This window comes from Ovis aries, chromosome 15 (genome assembly GCF_016772045.2).
Source record: "Ovis aries strain OAR_USU_Benz2616 breed Rambouillet chromosome 15, ARS-UI_Ramb_v3.0, whole genome shotgun sequence".
NCBI lineage: Eukaryota > Metazoa > Chordata > Mammalia > Artiodactyla > Bovidae > Ovis > Ovis aries.
The window spans coordinates 24,723,032-24,750,206 of NC_056068.1; the positions used below are offsets into that span (position 1 = coordinate 24,723,032).

Genomic DNA, 27,175 nt, shown 5'->3' on the forward strand with positions numbered 1-27,175 from the left:
TTCAGTGCCATACTCCCAAATCATCCCACCCTCTTCCTCTCCCACAGAGTCAAAAATCGTTTTCTGTACATCTGTGTCTCTTTTGCCGTCTCGCATACAGGGTTATCGTTACCATCTTTCTAAATTCCATATATATGTGTTAGTATACTGTATTGGTGTTTTTCTTTCTCTTTGTCAACTTTTGATCTACTTTCTATTACTATAGATTAGGTTGCATATTCTGGAGTTTTTTTGTAAGTGAACTCATATAGTAATTACTTTTTTGGAGGGATATGTTTTCTATCATTGTTTATTTCATGAATCATCCTTGTCATTCCATATATCAGCTGTTTATTTCTTTTTATTGATAGATGGTATTCCATTATGTAGATACACAATTTGTTTATCCCATTCACCTTTTGATGGACATTTGGTTATTTCCAGTTTGGGGCCATTACAAATAAAGATGCTATAAACATTCACGAACAAGTCTTTATATGAACAGATGCTTTTGTCTCTCTTGGGTAAATATCTAGGAATGAAATGGCTGGATCATATGGTAAGAATATGTTCAATATTTTTAAAAACTGCCAAAATGTTTTTCAAAGTTATTGTTCCATTTTACATTCCCATCAGCTTTGTTAGAGACTTCCAGTTGCTCCACAGCCTCTCCAGTATTTGTTATGGTGCGTCTTTATAAAAATTTCAGACATTCTAATAGATGTGTAGTTATCAATGTGTTTGGGCTGCTGTAACAAAATACCACAGACTGGGTAGCTTATAAACAAGAAGAAATTTTACTTCTCACAGTTCTGGAGGCTGGCGAGTCTAAGATCACGTCTTGGGCTCTGGTGAGGACTTGATTCCTGGTTCAGAGATGACTGTATTTTCACTGTAACTTCCCATGGTGAAAGGGGTGAGGGAGTTCTCTGGGGCCTCAGAGCCCTATTGCCATTCATGAGGACTCTACCCTCATGACCTGAGTATCTAAAAAGTCCCTACTATCTAAAATCATTACCTAAGGGTTAGGGTTTCAACATCTGAATACTGAGGGAACACAAACATTCAGACCATACCAGGAGTGCTATCTTGTATTCTCTAATGTAAGTAATTGGCAATGTTATGCTAATTTATCATTGATATATCTTGTTTGATGCAATGCCTGTTCAAATCTTTTATTTATTTTCATATATATAGATGGATTTTTGTTGTTGTTTAGACAGTTGTGTCCGACTCTTTTACAACCCCTTAATCTCAGAAAGATTGAGATTGATATAAGGAACTGGTTCAAGCAGTTACGGAGACTGAAAAATCCTTTGATCTGAAAGCTAGAGACCCAGGAAAGTCAGTGGTATAGTTCCAGTACAGGCCCAAAGTCTTGAGAACTAGGGAGTCAGTGGTATGTTTCCCAGTTGGAGTCTGTAGGCCAAGAACCAGGGGAAGTGATGATGTAAGTCCAGTAAGTTCTGAGTGCAGAGAAGACCAATGCCCCAGTTCAGTAGTCAGGCAGAGAGCCAGTTGTATCTTCCTCTGCCTTTTCATTTTATTCGGGTCCTCAGTAGATTGGATGATGCCTACTCACATTGAAGAGGGCAACTTGCTTTACTCAGGCTACTGATTCAAATGCTAATCTCATCCAAAGAAACCCAGAAATGATAGGTCAATGACTAAATCAGATTAGATCAGGTGTATCTCATTTTCTTGCTTCATTACTAAGCAATTTTAGCTTTTCATTTTCTCAACCTTTCCTTTTTCAGAATAGGCTCTTTGCCCCATCTTTGCAAAACCAAAATGTTTTTGTCAAAACAACCAGTGTGTTAAGAGTGAAGTAATCCTCTATTTCTGGAGAAATGGAAAAAGTTCTCACAGTTTTAAAATGGCAAATTTTCTTAATCCTAGTCCTTAGGATTTCCTAAAAAATTGAAGTTTGATTTTACTGAGGGCACTTTATTATGATGGGTAAAACATTTCAATACATTTGAATTAAAAAAGCAAATTCAAAAAAGAGAAAAGATATCCTAATTTTTAAAAATCATATATACGAACACAAAGTTTATAAAAGTGAAAGGGAAATTCCGTTACAGACTGTTAAAGCTGTCTTTTGGCCTCTAAAGCTATGTTTTGGTTTATAAAGCTATATTTTGGTTTATCAAACTATGTCTGTGTTGGGTATACATTTGTTTTCTGAATTGCCTAGTTGGAAGAAACTGCTAGAAAATGATTTTTGTCTTTATCAAAACACTTTTGAAATTAGACATCAGGTTGTTGGGTTTTTTTTTTGGAAATCTTGATGTCTGGAGTTGAGGAAACGTCCCATTTTAAAACTCTTAAAGCTAGCCTGGTGGTGGTGATTTAGTCACTAGGTTGTATCAGTGTTTTGGGACCCCGTGGACTGTCACCCGCCAGGCTCCTCTGTCCATGGGATTTTCCAGGCAAGAACACTGAAGTGGGTAGCTATTCCCTTCTTCAGGGGATCGTCCCAACCCAGGGATTGAACCTGGGTCTCCTGCATTGCAGCCTGATTCTTTACCAACTGAGTCACTAGGGACGCCTACCTGGGTATAATCCCATTTCTACAACTAATTAATTGCATGGCTTTGGAGAAGTACATAACTTTTCTGTGGCTCAGTTTCTTCATCTGTAAAACAAAGATAATTCAGTCTAATGGTTGGAAGGTACTAGGTTGACAGAATATGCTGATGGCTTTGAGAAGGAGTGTGTGTGTGTGTGTGTGTGTGTGTGTGTGTGTGTGTGTGTGTGTGTGTGTGTGTGTGTGTGTGTGTGTGTGTGTGTGTGTGTGTGTGTGTGTGTGTGTGTGTGTGTGTGAGTGAGTGAGTGAGTGAGAGAGAGAGAATACTAGCAAAGGAAATCAGTCTGCATGGTAGGAGGAAACCAGTAGAGTATGGCCTTTAGAAATTAGTTTGTGATTAACTGAATTAAATGCTGCTGTTTAGTATATTAAGTAAGATTTACAGCTGCTGTTGGGTTTGGCCATTCAGCAGTGCTTGGTGACTTTGAGGACAGCAATTTTGGTGGAGGGGTGTGGACAAAAGCTTGGTTGGAATGGTTTCAAGAGGTAAGGAGAGAAATAGGATCAACAAATACAGACATTAAAATGTTTTATATTAAAAGTGATAAACAGAATGTAATGTCTTTGAAATAATAGGTTGCATTTATTGAATACTTACTGTATGACAGATGGTATTTTAGGCACTTGAACTGACTTGTTTGAAAAGTGGAAGTGAAAGTGTTAGTCACTCAGTTGTGTTGACTCTTTGCAACCCCTTGGGTCCATGGGATTTTTCCAGACAAGAATACTGGAGTGGGTAGCCATTTCCTTCCCCAGAGGGTCTTCCTGACCCAGGGATTGAACCTGGGTCTCCTGCACTGTGAAGTGAAGTGAAGTCGCTCAGTCGTGTCCGACTCTTTGCGACTCTATGGACTGTAGCCTACTAGGCTCCTCCCTCCATGGAATTCTCCAGGCAAGAGTACTGGAGTGGGTTGCCATTTCTTTCACCAGGGTGTCTTCCTGACTCAGGGATCGAACCCGGGGCCTCCTGTATTCCAGGCAGACGCATTAACCGCTGAGCCACCAGGGAAGCCCTGCATTATAGGCAGACTCTTTACCATCTGAGCCACTGGAGAAGCCCAACTTGTTTAATGAGGAACAACAAATATAGCAGGTCTTTGGTTTGCATGATAATATAATATAATACCACACCCGCTAAAACCATGTGAAGCAATCTTGAAAATCAATGGGAAAGATTATGATATTCTGTGACCTTTGAAGTTTTTGTCAAAACATTCAGCATTTTAACTAGCTCTGTTAGTTATTAAATAAATGAGTGGAGCTAATATTTATAGTACACTGTAATTTAAAACATTGGAAATGTTAAAGATGAAAGACAGTGTTTGCTAGTTTTGCTATGACGTACCAAGATTAGTTTGAACAGTGCTTGCCTTCTTCTCTACATTTGTGAATCAGCTTCCAGCCTTCCAGCCTTTCCTCTTTCTATGTTGTGAAATAGTTCTGAGGGTTCATTTAATGTGAAGTTTTGGTGGTTGTCAGTCCTTCTGGGACATCTTATCCTTTTCATCACAACTACTTCCTTCACTAAGTCCCTCAGGCTGCTTATCTGCTCCTCTGTGGATCTGGGTCTGAGTGCACCCTGCCTGTTATTATATGCCAAAGTTTAAAAAAAAAAAAATTTTTTTTTTCTTTTTTTTCTGAGACCAGGAGGGAGAAGTCAGTGGAACAGGAGTATAGCAAGCAAGAGAATCCCAGGGACTGGGGAGCCTGGTGGGCTGCCGTCTATGGGGTCGCACAGAGTTGAACACTACTGAAGTGACTTAGTAGCAGCAGCCTGTAAGTGGAAAAGACTGGTTCCTAAGGGCGGGCTATCTCACCTGAACTCAGCTCTGCAGGGCCCTCTGGGTGCATAAGATCTGAAGAAACTCGTAAGCAGCTTCAGTTTGCTTTCTCTGCTGGTATCCAGTTTTTCAGACACAAATTCCCCATCTTTCATTTGGTCAGTCTTGCCGGTGGTTGGTACTGTTGGGAAAATGAGAGTTGAAAACAAAATCTCTTGCCACACCAGGAAACTGTTCCACAAAACTGTTCCACAAAGGCTGAAGATGAAAAAGTTTTATTGTTTTATTTTTTAATTAATTTTTTAATTGAAGTCAAATTGCTTTACAATGTCGTGTTAGTTTCTGCTGTGTGACAATGCGAGTCAGCCATGAAAGTGTTAGGGGATCAGTTGTGTTCAGCTCTTGGACTGTAGCCTGCCAGGCTACTCTGTCCTTGGAATTTTCCAGGCAAGCATACACAAGTGGGTGGTCATTTCCTTCCCTAGGGAATCTTCCTTACCCAGGGCTCGAACCCAGGTCTCCTACATTGCAGGCAGATTCTTTATTGTCTGAGCCACTAGGGTAGCTGATGTTAGTCAGCGATCAATATACATATATCCACGCCCTTGTGAGCCTCCCTTCCACTCCTTGCCCCCATCCCACCCTTCTAGGTCATCACAGAGCACAGAGCTGAGCTCCTTGTGCTATACGAGGAGCTTCCTAGAAGCTATCTATTTTATATATAATAGTGTGTATGCATCAGGCCTACTCTGTTAATTCATCCCAGCTTCTCCTTCCCCCACAGCGTCCGCAAATCCATTCTCAATGTCTGCATCTCTGTTCCTGCCCCCAGTTTATTATTGAATGAGGGTTTAAGCAGAATGGAATGCACATCACAGGCAGTCAGCTAAAGAGAAATTATAGGCAGAAGGAAGTCTCACCCTCTCATCCAGCCAGGCAGATACAACCCTCCACATTCGTGTTCTCAAGATAAATGGTGAGCACTCCTCAGGTAAGAGGACGTGCCAGCCCTGTCGATTGCCAAGCGTTCATCCTAGATTCACTTGGTAATTGGGGTGACCACCTGTGTTTGTTAATTGTCTTCATCTGGAAGAATAATTAAGTTTCTCTTCTCTCTCTGACAGGTAGGTAGTTAGAATTTGGAGCCAGAGGGCTAAATTGAACTCTCATGGAGACTGGGAGATGGGGCCCCTCTTTCCCTTGATGTTTACACTTTAAAAAGGTGGCTCCTAGGTCCTTGAGAAAGACATTCCAGAGCTGTAAAACCAGCAAGAAGCTTATTTAGCTTTTAAAAGGATTTACAGATATCTCAAAAGGACAGAGAAAGAATTTATGATTACAAGTTTTCTAAAAGGGAACTGGAGGGGGGATGTGTCTTTCCCTATGTGCCGTTACAGTACTTAGGATCAGAAAGTCTTTGAACATAGTCCAAAGCTTCTTTCTTTTCATTTGATCTCATTGGAGACAGGAGGAAAGCTTGTTATCAACCTCCAAATAATTACTTTGATTTCGAAGATTAAACTTTCTCCTTTAGGCCACTAATTAATTACTCCAATCATTGTTATCTGAGCCCTTTCTTTTCTTGGTCTGTGCACTAGATCAACAAATGAAGATGTTTTCAGGCATGTTTAACTAACCATGCTAAGGAGAAAGTCCTTTGCACTAAATTCTCTTTGATTCTGAGTGGCAATGAATATTAAATAGCAGATGCTGTGCCCCCACTGTCCTGGGCACTAGGGATAAATGGTAAACACAGCAACCACAGTGTTTTCCCTCCTGGAACTTACTCTCTGGCAGGGCCTCAGTTTAACACATAGGAATCAGTGCCCTTGAGTACAGGTCTAGAAGTATGGGGTAGTTGGTGAATAAAGTGTGTATCTTAGCCTGAGACCTCAAGGGGTCCGATTACAGAGGGCCTGTACACTTTAGTGAGGATTTGGGATTAGGAATTCAGTGTCTTGGACCTATCCCTGGAGATTTTGAAATTTGTATTTGTTTCTTTCTGGCTGTGCTGGGTCTTTGTTGCCATGCGGGCTTTTCTCTAGTTGCGGTGTGCAGGCTTCTCCTTGTGATGGCTTCTCTTATTGCAGAGCACACGCTCTCAGGAGCATGGGCTCAGTAGTTATGCACATGGGCTTAGTTGCTCCATTGCATGTGGGATCTTCCTGGACCAGCGATGGAGCCCATCTCTCCTACATTGGAAGGCGGATTCTTTAACACTGAGCCACCAGGGAAGCCCCCCTCAAAATGTTGAGTTTGGGGGGGTTTGACACAACTCAAGTGCCAGTGTTTTAACAAGCTCTTCTACAGGACTCTGGGGCAGTAAATCCCAACACATGCCTTTGGGCCTCTCTGGACTTCATCACCTTTGAAAAATTTAAAAGGCAGAGACTGATATAACTGGATTTGAATGGATTGGTGGAGGGAGGGGACAAGAAAGTTTGTAGAGTAGTTAGGTGGTTACTGCGGTAGTTAAGGAAAGAATGATGGCTTGGACAGAGAAGTGGATGGTTTTGAGAAATTTATAAGATGAAATAGGATTTTGTAATTGTTTGAATGTGAAAGGAGATGCTGGAGAAGAAGGAGGCATCAAAGATGATTCCCAGATTTCATATTCCAGTAATGGGCTGGAAGGTCATCTCATTACTTGAGATAATAAACATTGGAGGAAAAGCATATTGGAGTTGAGGATTAGTGTTGAGAAGTTTATATTTGGACCCAGAGACAGGCATAGGGAGATGTTTAGAAGGCGTTGGACACAGTAGTCTGGAACTCAGGATCTCTTGGCAATTCTCTGGAGGTTTGAGTGTGGTCAGGTCAAGGCTATGGTCTTCCCAGTGGTCACATATGGTTGTGAGAGCTGGACTATGAAGAAGGCAGATGCCCTTGGTACTGGAGAAGACTCCTAAAAGTCCCTTGGACAGCAAGGAGATCAAACCAGTCAGTCTTAAGAGAGATAAACCTTGAATGTTCACTGGAAGGACTGATGCTAAAGCCCTTAGCTCCAGTATTTTGGTCATCTGATGCTAACAGATGACTCATTGGAAAAGTGCCTGATGGAAAGATTGAGGGTAGAAGGAGAAGAGGACGTCAGAGGATGAGATGGCTGGATGGCATCACTGATGCAATGAACATGAACTTGGGCAAACTCCAGGTGGTGAACGACAGGGAGGCCTGGTGTAATGCAGTCCATGGGGTCGCAAAGAGTCAGACACAACTGGATGACCAAAAAACAGCAACAACAAGGTGATAGATGGTAATTGAATGGAAAGGATGAAATCACTCAAAGAAAGGCTATAGATGAGAAGGGAAGAAGGTCTGGAACAAAGCGTGAGCAATGTCAGGGTGTTTCAAAATACAGCAGTTGATATTGGAAGGAATGGCTAAGGTGATGGTAGGGAAACTGGGAGCGTGTTGTACCCATGTGGACATCTGTGGAGAGTAGCCCTTAGTGATTTTTTAAAAATTACTAGTGATTTGTAATTTGGCAAAAGCAAGTTAAAGACATTTCTGTCTTATTTCCAATCACACAGTCCAGAGGGTGGATATTCTTAGTTCCACATACAATGGTTTTATCCCAGTGAGAAATGAACTATTGGATCCCATATCAGTAAACAAGGATGTCATAGTCATCAGTGATTACATCCCTCTGATGTGAGATGGTGAGCCCTAAGGGCACTCAGAAAGGAAAAAAATACCTGTAATTTACCAGCCATCAGATTGCAGCCAGTCTCTGAGGTAAGTCCCAAGGGAGCTCAGGATGTGAAAAACACAGGATTCCATCCCCAGATAGGTGGGGGTGGATGTGAAAGGAATGATTTCAGGGAGCCCAGACTCTTCCATCTCCCTATACATAGAAAAGCACTACATTCCTTAACTCGAGATATCTGGCTTCTTTTAATTGATCATAATAGTTTGATGTGCAGACTACCTGCCCTTTGTTGTGAAACTTCTATATAACCCTGCTCCTCCCCAGCCTCTTTGGAGTTGTTCTCTCAGGGTTACTTGAGATGCTGTCTCCCGGGCTTGAAGTCCTAAGAATTCCCACTCGATAAAACATAACTCTCAACTTTTAGGTTGTGATTATTTTTTGAGTTGACACCAGGCATCAGTCACATTCACACTGAGATCTTAAAACATGTCCTTCAGGATAAGTGAGTTAACACAGCCACAGAAGTCCAAGTCTCAAGCCATATGCACATCACTGATATTTTCCATCTCACTTTGGTGTCTGGACTTCTCCGGAGCAGACATGCAATGGCTTTTTGACCCTGTAAATGAAAACATTGATAGGAAAGGATCTGAAGTGCTGGCCAAGGGGGATGATGATGACTGCATTGTTTGCTGGTCTTGGGTCTGTTTCTGGGTGATGTGTTTATCCTTTCCCGAGACATTCTTCAGGGTGATTAGTCCTTATCTTACCTCCTGCGTGTGGATTTCCACCCACCCTCCCTGCATCTAGAAGCACGTATTTCTTTTCTTTTTTCTTTATAAAAATATTTTTTACATTTTTATAGTCTGCCTGACCCCAAGCTCTTGACCAGACCCACCACTTGCTCTGGTGGGAATGGCCTACCAGCCAGGAATGGTTTTTACACTTTTAAATGGGTGTGTTTTAAGAGATTACATAAATACCTACCTAACCATGATTTTGCCTCTTGGCCCACAAAATCTAAAATGTTAACTACTTAGCCTTTTGTGGAAACATTTTGCAATCCCTGATCTTAACTACATAAGACTGAAAAACAACTCTTTTCACTCAAATGGGAAAGACAGCCAGGTCAGTGATTCTCAAACTTTAGTCTAGGTCAGAACCACCTGGAAGGTTTGGTCCAATACAGGTTGGTGGGCCACACCTCCAGTGTCTGGAGTGGGACCAGAGAAATGGCGTTTCTTCCTTTCTTTTAAAATTAATTTTAGAATTGAGGTATATTTGACACATAACATTATATTAGTTTCAGGTGTGCAATGTAATAATTTGATATATATGGCAAAATGATCTCTGCAGAAAGTCTAGTTAATATTGGTACCCATACATGGTTAAAAAAAATTTTTTTTCTTACTATGAGAACTTTTAAGATCTACTCGATTAGCAAAATAGTAGCACTGTTAACTATAGTCACTATGGTACACATTCTATCCCCATGACTTACTGATTTTACAGCTGGGAATGTGTACCTTTTCACCCCTTCACCCATTTTCCCCAACTTCCTCCACCTCCACCCACTTCTGGCAACTACCAGTCTGTTTTCTGTATCTATAAATGAGCTCAGGGTGGGTTGGTTGTTTCTTGCTTCTTTTGTTTTTGGATTATACATGTACTTGAGATCATATAGTATTTGTCTTTCTCTGTCTCACTTATTCCACTTATCATAATGCAGTCCAGGTCCATGCATGTTGTCCCAAATGGCAAGATTTCATTCATTTTAATGGCTGAAAAAGATTCCATTGTATTTATATACCACAGTTGGTTGTTTTTTTATTCATTCACCTGTTGGTGGACATTTAGGTTGTTTTCATTTCTTGGCTATTTTAAGCAATGCTGCAGTGAACATCAGAATGCATATATCCCCTCAACTAATACCCAGAAGTGGAATTGCTGGGTGATATGGTAGTTCTTTTTTTTTTTTTTTAAATCTGATCACACCATGTGGCTGTCAGGGACTTAGTTCCCCTACCAGGGATAGAATCCAAGCCATTGGCAGTGAAAGAACAGAATCCTAACCACTGCACTGCCAGGAAATTCTTAGTTTTTAGTTTTTGAAGAACCAACAATTTACATTCCCACCAACAATGCACAAGGGTTCCCTTTTCTTCACATCCTTGTTATTGGCAGCGCTTGTTATTGCTTGTCTTCTTGGTAATAGCTATTCTAACAGATGTGAGGTGGTGCCTTACTGTGGCTTTGATTTGCATTTTCTTGATGATTAGTGCTGTTCAGCACCTGTTGGCCATCTGTAAGTTGTCTTTGGGAAAATGTCTATTCAGATTCTCTGCCTATTTTTTAACCAGGTTGTTTTCTTTTCTTTCTTTTTTTGCTGTTTTTTTTTTTTTTCTGAGTTTTAAAATGTATTTTGGAAATCAGCTTCTTATCAGAAGTACGTCTTTCTTAAGTAATCCACCTCCATGACGGTAGAAGCTCGTGCATATGAGTAACTGTTGCTGATCATAGATGAACAATAGGTTTATTTATTTATTTTTTAGGATAGCAATGATCACTTTAAAGGTTTTGACTATAGTAGCCTCATATCTGCCAAGTCTCACTTTCTCAAGGAACAAGTCCCTCCTATTTCACCAGGTGAGCTGTGGCACTGTCAGTGCCTCAGGCCTGGTGCTCAGCCTCCCCACCACTTGGGTTGTGGGCACATGGATAGGGTCCACTAGGCCAAGCATTGGTTTAGGGATGGACACATGGCCTCTATAGACTCCTTCCTAGAACAGGTACATGGGTGTTAGGGGAAGAACATCTTTTTCTCCTGTTGTGCTTGCTAAGCTAGAAGGATACATCTGGGTCTGTGGGTAACTGCCTTTGCTGCGGCATACATGGCGAGGGGCTTCTCTGGACACCTGCCCACAATCAGAAGCAAAATGTAAAGTTGGAGACAGATGAGCTTAGAAAACAGTGTGAGCCTTGAGTCTAGCTCTCACTTTAAATTTCTGCATCCCACTTAACATGATAATACCCTTCCTTAAACTGATGGGAGGTGGACTGTTGTCATTAACAACTCAGAGTCCTAATTAATTCAGTGACCTGGTAGATGAGTATTCACTCTATAATGTTTTCAGAGGTATTCATTAAACATCCTTTATGGGCCTGAAGCCCACTACTCTATTCTCCTCTACTTAACAACAACAAAAAAAGGATTATCAAATTATAACTTAATTTTAAGTCACTTAAGAACAGTATGCTCCTTTTCAGGAAAATAAATGATATTTATTACAATAAGAGAATATACAATATTTGCTAATTATTTTGAGAAATCTCTCTCTAGAAATGATGTTTGCTTGTTGTTTTAATGTTTAAGTAGAGATCAGACAGGGAACTCTGCCCACTGAACTGGCCTCACGTGAGATTCTAGAGTTATGATTGGATTCGCCAAGGACCATTTATTTCTGTCCCAGGGGATGAGCAAAAAAGTAAGAACCTTATAGTGTGCACAGAACTTGAGTATCTGAGCCTTGGTACCAAGTGAGTTCCCAGCTTACTGTGGGAGTGGGGAAAAGGTATCACTGTGGCAGACAGCTGAAAACTGTGAAGTAATATTTACTATTGCCTAGTTGACTGTGTGGATCACAATAAACTGTGGAAAATTCTGAGAGAGATGGGAATACCAGACCACCTAACCTGCCTCTTGAGAAATCTGTATGCAGGCCAGGAAGCAACAGTTAGGACTGGACATGGAACAACAGACTGGTTCCAAATAGGAAAAGGAGTACGTCAAGGCTGTATATTGTCACCCTGCTTATTTAACGTCTATGCAGAGTACCTCATGAGAAACGCTGGACTGGAAAAAACAAGCTGGAATCAAGATTGCTGGGAGAAATATCAATCACCTCAGATATGCAGATGACACCACCCTTATGGCAGAAAGTGAAGAGGAACTAAAAAGCCTCTTGATGAAAGTGAAAGAGGAGAGTGAAAAGTTGGCCTAAAGCTCAACATTCAGAAAATGAAGATCATGGCATCAGGTCCCATCACTCCATGGGAAATAGATGGGAAACAGTGGAAACAGTGTCAGACTTTATTTTTTGGGGCTCCAAAATCACTGCAGATGGTGATTGCAGCCATGAAATTAAAAGACGCTTCCTCCTTGGAAGGAAAGTTATGACCAACCTAGATAGCGTATTCAAAAGCAGAGACATTACTTTGCCGACTAAGGTCCGTCTAGTCAAGGCTATGGTTTTTCCTGTGGTCATGTACGGATGTGAGAGTTGGACTGTGGAGAAGGCTGAGCGTTGAAGAATTGATGCTTTTGAACTGTGGTGTTGGAGAAGACTCTTAAGAGTCCCTTGGACTGCAAGGAGATCCAACCAGTCCATTCTGAAGGAGATCAGCCCTGGGATTTCCTTGGAAGGAATGATGCTGAAACTGAAACTCCAGTACTTTGGCCACCTCATGCGAAGAGTTGACTCATTGGAAAAGACTGATGCTGGGAGGGATTGGGAACAGGAGGAGAAGGGGACAACCGAGGATGAGATGGCTGGATGGCATCACAGACTCGATGGACGTGAGTCTGAGTGAACTCCGGGAGTTGGTGATGGACAGGGAGGCTTGGCATGCTGCGATTCATGGGGTCGCAAAGAGTCGGACACGACTGAGCAACTGAACTGAACTGAACAGTCCTGCGTTGGAAATCGGAGAAGGTGATGGCATCGCACTCCAGTACTCTTGCCTGGAAAATCCCATGGATGGAGGAGCCTGGTAGGCTCCGGTCCATGGGGTCGCGAAGAGTCGGACACAACTGAGTGACCTCACTTTCACTTTTCACTTTCATGCATTGGAGAAGGAAATGGCAACCCACTCCAGTGTTCTTGCCTGGAGAATCCCAGAGACGGTGGAGCCTGGTGGGCTGCCGTCTATGGGGTTGCACAGAGTCGGACATGACTGAAGTGACTTAGCAGCAGCCTTGGAAATGAATGAACATTGCCTTTTGATTGGTGTCCTGAAATTTCCATCTCATTGCTTAACAAATTTCAAAGTAAGCCCAGCACTGGAAAGGAACTCATCTCAAATTTTCGTAAGGTTTTAAAACACATAAGATAAAAAAAAAAAAAAAAAAAAAACACATAAGATAATCAAATTTCGAGCATGTTGTCTAAAAAGGGCAGAACCCTACCTCTGAAGAATTAAAATTGCAATGACAGATATGTTTATTAGAACACTTGAAGAGGAAGAATATATTTAATATTTCTTGTGACAGGAGAAGTGATAAAAATAATTCACAAGTTGAAAAGGTAGATGAGCCCAAATAAGACAAATAGCCTAGAAAGATCACATTTAAAGAAAAATTTTTAAAAAATGCTTGAATTTTAAAGTTAAGATAGAAGAAATGTACTTTCAAAAACTCTTGGGAAGTAGTCAACCCCCTGGGGTAGAATCTCATAAGAGGTATAAATTGATTTTTCTTTCGGAGGGTTGTTGATGGCATTTAATTCAATCTGTTTGCAGATATCTGAAATCTGACCTCCCTTCCACAGAGCCACCACTGGGAGCCAGTAACTTACCTCAGTCTCCTTGCTCCCATCTTTTCACTCTCTGGTGAAACAAACACCCATCATAAACAATATTCAGCACTGCTGTTTTTGTTATAGACCTTCCAGTACAATTGCAAGTATCAGAAACATCAACGATGTGTGTCTCCTACCTTGGCATGTAGAGGAATGTAGCACAGCTACTGTTTTAAGAATATTTACACACAGGTTTCAGCTGCAAGACACATTAAATAACATGTCCATTTATGCTCATTGGCAAGTGGTGGTTGCAAGCCTGCTTTTTCCTCACCCATTTGTCAAGTGACTGCTCCATCGCTCTGCAAGACTATGAACATAGAGATGAAAAAAGTATCTCCTGCCTTTAAGTAGAACAGCCTAGGGTAACTCCAGATGTGAAAGACAGTACTGTCCAAACTCTTCACCACTGACTCTGAGGTTAGGAAAGCAAACTTCAGCTCTGAAACAAGGTAGTTAACAGACCTGGACACTCACAACACTGGCCTTGTCAAAACTGTGGTTTAACAAACTGAGTTAAACAACTAGATGCCATGTCATCTCTGAGTGTCTGCTTCTGTCCTTTCTGCAGCTGCTGTTGATGCATTTGAGGCCAGTGTAGCTTGTTTTGTATCAAGGGAAATGCAAGATGGTTGCTCTTGGGCAAGTTCTGCCTCTTGTCTCACTGATGCCTGAGCCCCTACTTGACATCTGTTGATGTTGATGCCCTTATGTGACCCCACAACATTGGTCCCTCTCCTTCCCCCATCCCTTGGTGGTGTTTGCCTATGTCATCATTTTCATGCTACTATATGTTGGCACACTGCACGTGCAAGCTATCCTTTTATCAGAGTTCCAAATGGAAAGGAAACTTTTTGTCCTCCCTTTGCTTTTGGTGTGACCTCAAACTATCTGGAGTATTCTTATTGCAAACCTTATCCAGGGTTTAACTGTGGGAGGTATGAGGCCAAACTGATTTCTCTCCTTGATAACTTCTCTCTCTCTTCTCTCCCAGCTGCTTTTCCCAGTGGCCAAAGGGCTTTCTACTTTTCCTCTCTAGGTGATAGGATTGCTGTATCTTCTTTTTTGCCTATTCTATGGATTTTGTAAGACTCCAATCAAGTTGGCTAGACTTGAGTCTCTTGAAATATGAAAGATATTAAATACCCTTTTGCGGGTCCACTCAAAAAACAACAAACCAAACCTAGCTTCCAGGTCTTTTTGTTAGTATGTTAGAATTCTGGTTTGAAGATCAAAACTGAGCAATACTTCTTTTCCTCCCCAGAATGATGAATGCTGTTGATGAGCCAGGATAACACAACAAATGGGAAATGAAATTTACACCAGTTTAACATTTCAAACATATCATCCTTATTATTGCATTATAGAAAGGGATCATCACAAAGTAGGAAAAAATAATCATTTGTAATCTCATCTCCAGAAAACAACAGTAATGGTTTTAGCTGGCTACTTAATGGGTTCAGTTCAATTCATTTGCTCAGTCGTGTCCAACTCTTTGCAACCCCATGAACCACAGCACACCAGGCCTCCCTGTCCCATCACCAACTACTGGCAGCCACCCAAACCCATGTGCATTGAGTTGGTGATATCATCCAACCATCTCATCCTCTGTCGTCCCCTTCCCCTCCTGCCCTCAGTCTTTCCCAGCATCAGGGTCTTTTCCAATGAGTCAGCTCTTCACATCAGGTGGCCAAAGTATTAGAGTTTCAGCTTCAACATCAGTCCTTCCAATGAACACCCAGGACTGATCTCCTTTAGGAAGGACTGGTTCGATCTCCTTGCAGTCCAAGGGACTCTCAAGAGTCTTCTCCAACACCACAGTTCAAAAGCATCAATTCTTTGACACTCAGCTTTCTTTGTAGTCCAACTCTCACATCCATACATGACTACTGGAAAAACAATAGCTTTGACTGTACTGACCTTTGTTGGCAAAGTAATGTCTCTGCTTTTTAATATGCTGTGTAGGTTGGTCATAACTCTCCTTCCAAGGAGTAAGCGTCTTTTAATTTCATGGCTGCAGTTGCCATCTGCAGTGATTTTGGAGCCCAGAAAAATAAAGTCAGCCACTGTTTCCACTGTTTCCCCATCTATTTGCCATGAGGTGATGGGCCCGGATGCCATGATCTTAGTTTTCTGAATGTTGACCTTTAAGCCAACTTTTTCACTCTCCTCTTTCACTATCATCAAGAGGCTCTTTAGTTCTTCTTCACTTTCTGCCATAAACTTAATGGGTGACTTAGAGCAAATAACTTTACTTTCTGATCCTCAGTTTCCTCCTCTGCTAAATGAGATTAATTCCTTATTTTCCTTCCATGGAGGATTGTTTTGATTCAAGATGGCATTTTTACCATAGAGGAAAATGACTATATATAATTGGTTCTGATTCTTTCTGTATTTTCCTGTTGTAATGCTCTGTTATTCTAATTTCTGTATCTTTATAGTATATTTTAATACTTGGTGAAACAAATATTATACATCTTTTACTATTGTCCTATTACTTATCTTTTAAAATAATTTTTGCAATTAAAATTTGTTCCTTCTTTTAAAATGAACACTGGAATTATTGTGTTAACTTCTTCAGAACCTTTTAGTATTTTCATTTGTTGTTGCTGTTGTTCAGTCACCCGGTCGCATCTGACTCTTTGCAGCCCCATGGACTGCAGCAAGCCAGGTCTGTCTGTCCCTCATCATCTCCTGAAGTTTGCCCAAGTTCATGTCCATTGCATCGGACGTGTATTTTCACTAAGATTCCCTTTATGTTTATGATATTAAACATTCATATAAACAGGTTTTCTTTTCTGGACCTTGGTAAATAAAATTTGGCTACTGAACTGAACTGAACTGAAGGTGTTTCACATTTCTTATTAAGATGTTTCCCAGTGTTCTTGCCTGGAGAATCACAGGAACAGGGGAGCCTGGTGGGCTGCCGTCTCTGGGGTCGCATAGAGTTGGACATGACTGAAGTGACTTAGCAGTAGCATTAGGCATTTTATGTTTCTGATTGTTGTTGAAAATGGGACTTTTTTCCTATTAAATTTCTTAACTGATTACTGGTTAATAAAAAAGATATTGTGGACTTTTTGTATATTTTAAAATTAATTATCTTACTGAGTTCTACTAATCAGTTTTCCTTTGATTTACTTTGGTTTTCCATTTAGAGAAGCATGATCTGAAAATAGAGATTAATTTAGACCCATGTTTCTAAAATTTACCAACTAAAAAAATTCTTCTGTTCCTTATTGCATTGACTAGAACTTCCAGAAAAGTGCTAAATAATAAGCAGCACACTGGTCTTGCTGGTAAATTTAATGGGAATGGGCTCTAGTATTTCATCATTATCGCTAATACTGCCTATCCTTATGCAATAACTATTTTCTAATAGATTAAGGTTTTCCTCTATTATCAGGAAGCTTTTGTATTTATTTTAATATTTCATTTATCTTAATTATTTTTAGCCTTTGCATTTATTAAAAGAATTATTTTTTAATCTTCTGAGGTATTGAAGTGACTAATTGACTGGTATATTTAACATGCTACTGGGTTAGAATGTTATTTATATTAATAGGGAGATTAGTTTGTGATTTCCTTTTTTGTGCTCTATTTGTTGGACTTGGGGATTAGAGTTCTGCTGGCTTGGGAAAATGAATTGGGAAGTATGCCATCTTCTTCTGTGCTCTGGAACCATTTAAATTATATGTGAATTATTTTTCCTTGAAGCTCTGCTAGAACTCAGCAGTAAAATTGTCCAGACATGGTACAGCATTTGGAGTTATTTCTAGGCCAATATTTCCATTTCTTCTATGGTTATTAGTACCCAGATGAACTACTGTCTCAAATCATCTCTGGAAGTTAATGCGTTTTTTAGAAAATCATGTGTTTCATCTTTATTTTCAGAATGTTTAGCTTAGAGAGGTGCATTTAAATTTCTCATGGCATTACAAAGTACTTGTAATATCTGTAAATAAAGCCTGATTCTCAGTTTTAATGATTGGAATGTATTTTCTGTTGTCTAAATCTGTAAGAGCTTTGCCTATTTTGTTGATATTTTTAAAGAAATTATTTCTGGGAGTTATTTATCAAATCTTTTATTGTTTTCTAATAATTTTTATGTTATTATCAATTCATTTTTACTTACCTCTTAGGTTTCTCTTCTTTTTTTTTGACATTTTTTCAAGTTTATTTTCATTTTCTGATTTAAATATTTAAGGCTGTGAGATTTCTTCTGAAGTTGTCCTCATCATATCAGTTTAAAAAGTCTTTTTATTTTGTATTGCAGTATAGCTGATTAACAATGTTTTGATAGTTTCAGGTGCACAGCATAGGGACTTAGCCATCCATATACCACGTATCCGTTCTCCCCATCATATCCATTTTGATTCGCAGATTTTGCTACTTTTATATGTTTAATGTTCTATAGATGCACTGTTTTTTTTTTTTTTTAGCTTTTGTAAAGTTTGAGTATAATTTACAAACATTAAAATGCACATATTTGAGACTTCACTGGGGGTCCAGTGGTCAAGACTCTATGCTTCCAATGCAGGTGGCATGGGATGTATCCCTGGTTGGAGAAGTACTGCGTAGGGCATGGGGGGGTGCCCCCCCCAAAACAAAACGGAAGGAATGCACATATTCAGGTCAGTCAGTCAGGTCAGTCGCTCAGTCATGTCTGACTCTTTGCGACCCCATGAATCGCAACACGCCAGGCCTCCCTGTCCATCACTAACTCCTGGAGTTTACCCAAACTCAAGTCCATCGAGTTGGCGATGCCATCCAGCCATCTCATCCTCTGTCGTCCCCTTTTCCTCCTGCTCCCAATCCCTCCCAGCATCAGGGTTTTTTCCAATGAGTCAACTCTTCGCATCAGGTGGCCAAAGTACTGGAATTTCAGCTTTAGCATCACTCCTTCCAAAGAACACCCAGGATTGATCTCCTTTAGGATGGACTGGTTGGATCTCCTTGCAGTCCAAGGGACTCTCAAGAGTCTTCTCCAACACCACAGTTCAAAAGCATCAATTCTTCGGCGCTCAGCTTTCTTCACAGTCCAACTCTCACATCCATATATGACCACTGGAAAAACCATAGCCTTGACTAGACGAACATTTGTTGGCAAAGTAATGTCTCTGCTTTTGAATATGCTATCTGGGTTGGTCATAACTTTTCTTCCAAGGAGTAAGCGTCTTTTAATTTCATGGCTGCAGTCACCATCTGCAGTGATTTTGGAGCCCCCCAAAATAAAGTCTGACACTGTTTCCACTGTTTCTCCATCTATTTCCCATGAAGTGATGGGACCAGATGACATGATCTTCATTTTCTGAATGCTGAGCTTTAAGCCAACTTTTTCACTCTTCTCTTTCACTTTCATCAAGAGGCTCTTTAGTTCCTCTTCACTTTCTGCCATAAGGGTGGTGTCATCTGCCTGCACATATTGGAAGAGTACAATTTGGTAATTTTTTAACTGAATTTTTCACGTGCTGTGCTGTGCCTAGTCATTCAGTTGTGTCCAACTCTTAGTTATCCCATGGACTGTAGCCCTCCAGGCTTCTCTGTCTGTGGGGATTCTCCAGGCCAGAATACTGCAGTGGGTAGCCTTGCCCTCCTCCAGGGGATGTTCCCACCCAAGGATTGAATCCGGGTCTCCCGCATTGCTGGAAGATGCTTTACCATCTGAGCCACCAGAGAAGCTCATGAATACTGGAGTGGGTAGCCTATGCCTTCTCCAGGGGATCTTCCCCACCCAGGAATCGAACTAGGGTCTCCTGCATTTCAGGTGGATTCTTTTCCAGTTGAGCTACTAGGGAAGCCCAGATTTTACATACAGTGAATGCATTTCTTAACTGATGAATTTCATAAGTCCATGTAACCAATACACCAAGTCAGATGCAGAAATGTCCTTTCCGCTGAATGTTCCTTCTGTCCCCTTCCAGTCGGTCCCCCACCAGGCAACCACTGTTCGGAGTCCTGCCACCAGAGTCATGTTGACTCTTGAATTTCATATGAATGAGATCATACAGTGGTGCGCTCTGTGTCTGACTTCTTTCCCTCAGCATGGTGATTGTTAGATTAATTCATATTGTTGCTGGTATCAACGGCCACTTTTCTTTTTAAACTGCTGAGTTTTAAAATTACTGAATTTTAGAACTTGTATCATATGACTGTACCACAATTTGGTTATCCTGTCTTCTCTGGAGGGGTTTTTGGGGTGTTTCCAGTGTTGCGCTATTATGAATAAAGCTGTTTTTGTCTCCTCTGGGTTAGTACTTAATAGAGTCGGAGGGTCAAGGGCTAGTGTTCATTTGCTCAGTCTCTCAGTCACGTCCCCCAACTCCTTGCAACCCCATGGGCTACATCCCACCTATTGTCAGCCTTTAATTTTTGTCCTTTTGGGGGGATTATTAAATAGAATCTCATGTGATTTTAATCTGTATTTCTCTGATGGCCAATGACTATTAGGTGTGCTTCTTCTGGCCCATTTATATAACTTTTTTCGTTAAGGTTTGTTCAAGCCTTTTGTCTGTTTTTAAACTGAGTTGTCTTTTTGTTATTGAGTTATAGGAATTCTTTATATATTCTGGATATAAGGTCTTTGCCAGCTTTATGCATTATAAATATTTTCTTCTAGTCTGTGGTTTATCTTTTTTTTCTTTTTTGCAGTGTCTTCTGAAGAGTTGGAAGTTTTAGTTTTAATGAAGTCGATTTTTGTAATTTCTTCTTGTATGGTTATTGCTTTTGTTTCATTTAAGCAGCCTTTACATACCTGAAATATTACAAATATATTCTATATTTTCATCTACAAGCTTTACAGTTTTAACTTTTTTTGATCTTATCATTCATTCCAAGTTATCATTTGGGATGAAGTATAGAGGTCAGGATTCATTGTTTTTTTCTCATTAGCTATTCAATATTCAATTGTTTCCATACCATTTGTAGAAAAACTCTCCACTTCCTATTGAATTACTTTGGTGCCTTTGCTGAAAATCAGTCGAATGCATTTTGTAGGTCTACTTCTAGTCTTTCTAGTCTGTTTCTGTAATTGCCATTTTGATATCCTCTTTGACCCATGAGTTGCTTAGGAATATGCTGCCATCTTTAACAACAACTCTGACTGTGACCTGGAAGACCATTTCACTGGGGCCAGGTCAGGACTGAGGCTCAATGGTTATAATCCTAAGAATGTTTGTTTATCCTATAACACCATGCTTCTCAATTTTAGCAGCATTACACAGGGAGTTCACAAACAATAACAGTTTTTGGGACTCTATCTCAGGCCTAATTTTCAGGAAATTTCTGTCTTTAAAAAGCCCTCCAGGTGATTCTAAGACATCCAGTCAATTTGAGAACCATTGCCTTAAGCTTTGCCTCTTACAGCAAAGAGCAGATTTATGGTAACACACTGAGACCTCAGAGGGTTCAATGTGTTCCATTATTTCAGTGCATAGACTCGACCTTCCAAAAAAAGGGAAATAGAAAATTTGCCTGTTATTTCTTTAGGCATTGAAATGAACATGAATTTCAGATCATCTTTCAATGACCTTTTTTTTAAATTTGGAAGTATATAATATCTATTCTCATTGTCGTATACTTAAAATATTTTTCATGTTAAAAACTATTGGATTCTGGATGGCTGTTTTGCTGTTCAAGTATGGGCACTTAAAGTTTTAGAGAGGAATCTTTGGTGCATGGAGACAAGTGCCTTATTTACTCAAGAGCCAGCAGATCAAGAAAGCTCCAAGAAAGCTGAGAGAACTGTCAGATGAAGTGCACTGCATTCAGGACCAGAGAGAACACTTTTGGAGAGACTTACAATCTCAGTATATTGGTAAGAATATTAAAAAAAAATAGTTTCTCAGTAGATGCTGTATTTTAAAAATGACAGTCTTACTTTAGATAGGTGCTTCTCAACTGGGCATGGTTTTTTGTTCTAGGGGACTTCTGGTAGTATCTAGAGACATTTTTTGTTGTCACAACTGGAAGGGGTGCTGTTGGCATCTAATGAGTAAAGGCCAGGGATGCTTCTTTTATTTGTTTGTTTACTGATTTTACTTCTGGCAGGGTTCATTGTGGTGTGTGGGCTCTTCAGTGCTGTGTGTGGGCTTTCTCTGGTTGTAGAGAATGGGGGCTGCTCTCTTGTGATGAGCAGGCTCTAGGACAAGTAGGCTGCAGTAGTTGTGGTTCATGGCTTAGTTGCTCCATGGCGTGTAGGATCTTACTTCCCAGACCAGGGATTGAACCTGTGTCCCCTGCATTGGCAGGAGGACTCTTAACTACAGGACCACCGGGGAAGTCCCCCAGGGATGCTTCTAAACACTCTATATGCACAGGGCAGCATTCCACAGCAAAGAATTATCCAAAATGTCAGTAGTGCTATAATTGAGAAACCCTGTCTTAGACAGGGAGAGAGAAGATTTTCCTACAAGTGACTCCTTGGCAGCTAATGTTGATGGTCCAAAGATTTCTCAAACCAACATGTCCAACATCCAGTTCATGTCTTTTTCCACCAAATTTTGGGTTTCTTTCAGTGTTCTTTATCTCTGGAAATGTTACCAGAATTCATTCTATTGTGCAAACCAAAAATCTAGGTCTAATACTTTATGTCTCTTTGGTGTTCTGTCATAGCTGTGGGGATGTGGATTTATTTATTTAAGTCAAGATTTGCATTATTTATATACGTATGTTTTAAAGGTTTCTTTCTTTCTTTCTTTAACTTTGGCTTGTTGGATCTTTGTTGCTGTGTTCCCTTGTCTTTAGTTGTGAGGGGTGGGGACCACGCTCTAGCTGCAGTATGCAGGCTTCTCATAGAGGTGACCTCCCTTGATGCAGGGCACGGTTTCCAGGGCATAGGCTCAGCAGCTGAGGCACCTGGGCCTCATTGCTCCTTGACATGTGGATCCTTCTGGATCAGGGATCCAACTCGCATCTTCTGCACTGACAGGCAGATTCTTCACCACTGAGCCACCAGGGAAGACCTAGTGTTATTTATGCTGCATGGGATTCACTGGGCATCTTAATCTGAGGAGTCATCAATTCAGTTTAGTTCAGTTCAGTCGCTCAGTCGTGTCCGACTCTGCGACCCCATGAATCGCAGCACGCCGGGCCTCCCTGTCCATCACCAACTCCTGGAGTTCACCCAGACTCGCGTCCATTGAGGAGTCATACCTCACTTATTCTAGGAAATTCTTAACCATTATCTCTATTGATTATATCTTTTGATGCATAGACATTTTAAATTTTGATATAGTCAAATTCACCTATTATTGGCTTTTGTTGCCTGAGCTTTGGGTGTTATAGCCAAGACGTCATTGCCAAATCCAATGGCATAAAACTTTCCTTGTTTTCTCCTAAGAGTTTTATAATTTTAGATCTTATATTTAGGCCTTAGATTGACTTTGAGTTAATTTTTTCCATGGTGTAAGATAACTTCATTCTTTTTGCATATGAACATCCATTTTTTCCGGCACTTTTTGTTGAAAAGACTGCCCTTTATCCATTAAATTGTTTTGGCACCCCTGTCAAAAATTATCTGACTATGTATGTGAGGCTTAGAAGTGTATTCTTGATCCCTCCATCTCATTGACTCTCCATCAGCTACATTTGCTCCATTTTGCCTACCAAATATCTTAAGAATCTGTCTGCTTCTTTTTATTTCTGTCACTGTCACCCTGGCTTATATTGTCATTCAGGTTGTAGGAATAGCCTAAAAACTTGTTTCCTCACATGTACTTAAAAAAAAAATCAAGCAGCTGTATTGTGAAATAATTCACATACCATAAACTTACCCATTTAAGGTGTACAATTCAGGAGTTCCCTGGGGGCCTAGTAGTTGAGATTCTGGGATTTCACTGGCAGGGCCCAGGCTCAGTTCAGTCCCTGGTTGAGGAACTGAGAGGTGTGGCCCAAAAAAAAAAAGAAAAGAAAAGTGTACATTTGAATGGTTTTTTAATATATGCAACCATCACTATAATCTAACTGTGGAACATTTTTCTTCTACCCCAAATCACGAATACTTTTGACCCACTCTAATCTGTTGTCTAATTTGTAGGTGGATTGATCTTTTTTAAAAAAAAGCTTATCTGATTATGTTCCCTTTCCCACCTTTAGTGGTCTGCTGTCTCCTTGAAAAGTAAAAGTGAAGTGAAGTCCCTCAATCGTGTCCGACTCTTTGTGACCCCATGGACTGTAGCCTACCAGGCTTCTCAGTCGATGGGATTTTCCAGGCAAGAGTAGTGGAGTGGGTTGCCATTTCCTTTTCCAGGGGATCTTCCTGACCCAGGGATCAAACCCAGGTCTCCTGCATTGTAAGCAGACGCTTTACCAAAATCTTTGGTGTGGTTTTGATTCCACACCCCTCCTCCAAGATCTCTGTATCTTCATTTCATATCACCCCTGTAATATGGCACTATGTTATAACCACAACCATGTTCTTCCATTTTCATGAGTTTTTACACACTTTGCTTTTTCTCTGCCCCAGTCCCATCTCAATCATCTACCAAACTTTTCTATCTCAGCTCAAATAATGCTTTCTCAAGGATGGCGTCCATGAATCCTCCCCCTTCCCCCTCAACCCCCCACATAGCCTCCATAAGGCTAGGTGCTGGCTCGCTACTGTATCTGCATTGCCTAGCATTTTGCAGACATTTCATTTATTCAGCTGATATTATTGGGTGCCCACTATTTGTCAGGCATCCTTCTAAGTGAAGACATGCAAAAGAGCATGGCTGGAAGTCTGAGTCCTTGACTGTAACTACTTCCAGAAACTGCAAAACACGGGCTGTGCATCAAGTCTGGTGTGGGAAGGAGGGCAGCTTTCCCCATGAGACATGTTAGATAAAGCCTTTGTAATTACCTATGGTTGGGCCTGAAAGATCACACATAGGATTTTGGACAGGAGCTGGATCCCTCAGAGATTAGAGGATGTTTTTCTCTTGAGAAACTGAACAGGCCAAGAGAAAAGCTTTCAGATACTGGTAGTTGTCTGTGTGTGTTTCATTGAATAGGCCTGTTTGCTGCCTTATCGCTGCACAGTGAGACTGCCTTGTTGACCAGCCCCGTCCATGCATCTGGAGCATCCATGTCGGTTTTTAAAGTGCACGAAGAAAAGATATGATCAGACATCTAAGAATTTCAGGCATTTGATGAATACCTCCTACTTGAAAGAGAGACTGAATAATTGTACAGATAAGAGAAACACAGAAGAAACAGAGACAATTTAAAGAATGAACTAAAACTTGAAAAAATTATCACATAATAATAATCTGAATATTTCCATTATATAAGAGAAAACATGGCATCCAGGACATAATGGGATGCTGTGAAAAAGCATATCCAGACAGAACAATTAGGAACTCTAAAAGGAAAAAGAAAATATGACTGAAAGAAAAATCAACAATAGGTGTGCCAAAAGATAAAATCAAGAAAAATCTTGCAAAAATATAGCAACAGATATAGTGGTATAAGATAGAAAATTTAAGATGTTTAGAAGATAAATCTTTGAGATAATATTAGACTACTAGGAATTTTAGAAGGAATATAAAGAAAAGAGCAGGGAAATACAATATTTCTGAAATTAAAGAGCACTTGTCTCCAGTTTGAAAAGATCCAGGGTGTGTCTAGCACAATAAATGAAAAAAATTCCCTACTCCTACCCACCTAAAATTGAATAATCATAGCACCAGGGCATAGAGATTATTTGAAGAAAAGGGATGAGAAGAGAGAAACAGATGACACAGCAAATATTATGAATCGTAATGGCACCAAACTCTGTAGTTAGAGAAAACTGAAAAATAATGGACTTTAAAATTCTAAAGGAGAATCATTGTTAGCTCAGAATTCTAAATTCAGCCAAACTATCCAACTAATGTCAAGGTAGAAGAAAGCTATTTTAGATATGCAGGAAGTAAAACTTAAATTGTCTTTTTCTTTTCTAAGAAAGTTTTTGAAAGATATGCTAAAGCCAAATGAGCAGTAAATTCAGGAGACAGTAAGATGCTATACAGGAAGTGGTGAGGAGTTTCCTAGGTCATTTTCTTCCCTGTACAGCAAGTGGAAAAGTCATTTCTGACCAGAATAGATTCACAAAGGGCCCTTTGTAAGAATTCTGCAGGGATAAAGATAGTCTAAAAACCTTATTTGATTCTATCAGTATTTCGGAAAATAAGAATGGAAGAATTTTGACAGCTATTATGGAGGATGTGGACAAATTAAAGATAAATACCTAGAAAACTAAACAAATGAAATTTCAGCTAAACCAAAAAGAATTATTATTATTTTCTTGAAGGAGGAAAGGAAGGTGTATTACTTGGCTGAGCAGATAGCAGAATTTAATTAGCCATACTAAGTAAGCACTACCAAGTTAACTTAAAATGCCCTTGTGTGTAGTTAGACAAGGTGGTAAAGAATGAGCTGTGATGTAAGAGAACAAAATCTTTTACAGCCAAGTCAAGGAATTAATATAAAATGTCAAAATGGAAAAAGCGAGGCATAGCAGTGCTGCAAACACTGCTAGAGCCCTGCCTGGGGCCCTTTCTTCTTTCCTTCCTAACAAAACATAGGATAGCAACATGCTTAGCAAAAAGATTTTATTACCTTACCTTTCTTGTTAGTAAGGGGGGCCATTTTATACCATTCTGGCCAGTGATCCATGATTAAAAGTCATAGGGTGGCAGATGCAGCTGAAATGTGTTCTTTGCCCTTTTTTTCTTATCTGGAATACAGTTGAGTTGCTGGAGATGCATCCATCTTGAGACACTGAGGTGACAAGGATGAGAGAGAAAGTCACATGCTAATGAGAGGAGGCAGAGCAGAAAGTTCTCAGATGGGTCCTTGCTGGCATACCGGGTCATGTGATAGCCTGGCTTTGCCTCTGGGCTTCTTCTACCTGAGAAAAACAGATTCCTTGTTTGTTCAGAAAATTGAGTTGATCGAGTTGCATGAGTGATTGGTTCTGGAGGTGGTGGGGAGAGTGTCATAGAAATTTTTGAATTTTGATATGCTTGATACTGTAGTGAGCTCAATCTGATGTTCTGGACAATGCATATACATAGTTTAATAAAATTTTTCATTGTTCAATTGCTTAGTTGTGTCCAACTCTTTGTGAACCCATGGACTTCAGTATTCCAGGCTTCCCTGTCCTTCACTATCTCCCAGAGTTTGCTCAAACTCATGTCCATTGAATCGGTGATGCCATCCAACTATCTCATCCTCTATCATCCCCTTCTCCACCTGCCCTCAGTCTTTCCCAGTATCAGGGTCTTTTCCAATGAGTTGGCTGTTTGCATCAGGTGGCCAAAATATTGGAGCTTCAGCTTCAGCATCAGTCCTTCCAATGAATATTCAGGGTTGATTTCCTTTAGGATTGACTGGTTTGATCTCCTTTTTGTCCAAGGGACTCACAAGGGTGTTTTCCAGCACCATAATTTGAAAGCATCAATTCTGTGGCTCTCAGCCTTCCTTATGGTCCAGCTCGCACATGCATACATGACTTCCGGAAAAACCATAGCTTTGACTATATGAACCTTTGTTGGCAAAGTGATGTTGCTGCTTTTTAATATGCTGTATAGGTTGGTCATAGATTTCTTCCAAGGAACAAGTGTCTTTTAATTTC

General features: G+C 40.3%; 1 long non-coding RNA gene across 1 annotated transcript; it reads right to left on the minus strand.

The window, feature by feature from the left end:
* Window positions 1-322: 322 nt before the first annotated feature.
* On the minus strand, window positions 323-26,324 carry LOC121816673 (uncharacterized). The gene is made up of 3 exons (XR_006056330.2): window positions 26,163-26,324; window positions 23,352-23,454; window positions 323-4,531 (listed from the first exon to the last, which is right to left on the minus strand). It is a non-coding gene; the product is annotated as an uncharacterized LOC121816673 (long non-coding RNA).
* Window positions 26,325-27,175: the final 851 nt, after the last annotated feature.